The sequence below is a fragment of the Schistosoma mansoni genome, chromosome 1 (assembly GCF_000237925.1).
Source record: "Schistosoma mansoni strain Puerto Rico chromosome 1, complete genome".
NCBI lineage: Eukaryota > Metazoa > Platyhelminthes > Trematoda > Strigeidida > Schistosomatidae > Schistosoma > Schistosoma mansoni.
The window spans coordinates 4,185,981-4,188,492 of NC_031495.1; the positions used below are offsets into that span (position 1 = coordinate 4,185,981).

Genomic DNA, 2,512 nt, shown 5'->3' on the forward strand with positions numbered 1-2,512 from the left:
TCCTACAATCAAACTATACTGATATCGTGATTTGAGAAAGTTTGGAAAATCAATATCATATCAGAAAGGAAGTTAACCTTTTTTTCAGTTTTTTTTTTCTGTCATACGATAATATTAATTAAGTAAATAGAAATCGTTCTTTAAAATTATTGTTTATGAAAGTCTTTGAATATTTTTGAACTAATGTCTTCTTGCAAACTATTTTTTTAAAGTTATAGTAGTTATTGAGCGAAACTGATAGGTCCAGGGTTCGAATCTCGTGAGCAGGACCATGGATGAGCATTGTTGAACAGTCCCACAATGGGACGAAACGACCATACAGTGCTTCCAGGTTTTCAATGGTTTTCTAACATCAATTGATTCATGATGTTAATCAAAATCTTGATAATCTCCATAACCCCATATTGATGACAACAGTCTATTGGTCAAAGGAAAGTGTACAAATAAAGGAATATACAGAACATAACAATCCGAGCGCCTAGCAATTATGAAGTAAAATTATTAACAATGATGTTACGTTGTATAGTCCTGGATGGTCAATATTCTTCAAATCCTCTTCAGTATGATGAAGTTCATAAAGATATTGTTCTATTGATCAATAAATGTATATCCCTTTTAATAGGCTAATAAGGGCTACCAGTAGCCAATTTCGGGACGCCGCTATCCCGCTGTATAGTACTCACCGTCACGACATACCGATATTCTCGAGAGAACTGTTTATTTCTGACCTATTCAAGCTAGTATTATTCAGTAACATTGTCAGAAATGCTAATACTAAACTATTCATCTATTGATGAAACAACTGTCAGTTTTGTTTTTATTTTGGCGGCTGATTTCAATGCAAAATCATCAATAAATAGAGTTGATAATGAAATTTACTGTTGACTGGCTGATAATTTGACTCGGTATATTAACGAATGTTCGATTAAATTTGGAGAAGTTAATTATATTTTCAGTACAGCGTCGTGAAGATTATTGAGTTTTAATTTGGATCATGAACAGATCAGTATTAGACCACCACTAAAACCCCGGAAGCACTGGAAGGCCGTTTAATCCTAGTATGAGGCTCCTCACAAGTGTATATCTACAGTTCCACGCGTGAGACTATTGCGCACACGATTAGGCATAATATCTGAAAAGATGTCCAGGAAAAATCTCACTTGATGACCGATAATTTTGAGAAATGAGGCGACTGTACATTTCAGTAAAATGGTACTTGATTCCACCATCAATCGCCAATTTAAGTGTACATAACTATAGTTTACATACTTTAAAAGAAATTAGGGATCCCTGAGATTTCAACGACGCGAAATATGAACACCAAAACTGGTACAAATCAAGATCTATTGACTGTCAAAACACGTCGATTGTTGTGAACAAAACACCGGTTGGGGACAATCGAATGTATTTAAGCAAAGATTACAGACTATCTCAGTAAATTCTGATTACCAAACAATGAACAGTCAATTTGCAAATTAACAACCAATTGTTTCAATCTTCACTGTTTCTTCTCTTATTCCATTGCTCATGCATTTTCCAGACGATTGCGCTTCATTTCAGTTCTTTCCTCATCGGTCTTCTGCCAAAATACATTCTATGTCTGATCCACACCATATACTACTTATGTAGATACAAGTAGACCACACCACACGATGACTCTAGTCGAAAATACACTCAATATATATTGACTGGACACTCAATTTGACTATTAATAGGGATGAAATCATATATATGAATGATGTCCAGAGTTATAATAAGATCATATGCTGTCTATCATTCTGAGTATAGTTTATGTTCATTTAATACAAGAATATTGGATTCTAAAATGATGTTGAACCGAATAAAATATCACCCTGGAAGTCAAAGATAAATATTACCCTGGATAACCATCATATTGCATTAAACAAACGGAAGTGATGTAATCATAATGAGTAATAGAATGTTATTTTGCTACGTTTATCCCGTTATCTGAGGTTACAGTTAAAGGATCAATATAGAAATACTACATAACCATATGGATGATTAGATTTCATGCAAGGACCTAAGAGACATTTTCCGACTAGTTCATTAATAAAATATAGTGCTAACATGTTAAAGTGGACAACGCGATGGCGTTTGAAGCGAACGGTACTGGGTTCGAGTCACAGTGTGAACATCAACTCTGAGATGCAGGTACATCCATCTGACGAGTCCCGAATAGGACGAAACGCGCGTAAAACTGGATTCCACTGTTAGCCACTATCCATCTTTGCTTATAAAGCTTGTGACTTCAGGCAATATTGAGGCAGTCCACACAGGATGCACATATGCCAACAGGAGATTGATCAATTGCAGTCCTAAACAACAATGGGAAGATACAAGTAAACAACACCATGTGAATTTATGTTAAAGTCTGTTTAGGGATTCAAGACTTACAAAGAAAGACATAAGTATTTAGTACCCTTAACACTATCATTACCACATCATGACGTTAATAAATAATTTTCTGTTATTATTAAAAAAAAATTGTTTA

At 34.6% G+C, this 2,512-nt stretch overlaps 1 non-coding gene across 1 annotated transcript; it reads left to right on the forward strand.

Moving 5' to 3' along the window:
* Positions 1–2,083: 2,083 nt before the first annotated feature.
* On the forward strand, positions 2,084–2,155 carry Smp_tRNA_01933_Pseudo_TTG.1.1. The gene has a single exon. It is a non-coding gene (tRNA).
* The last annotated feature ends 357 nt before the right edge of the window (positions 2,156–2,512 follow it).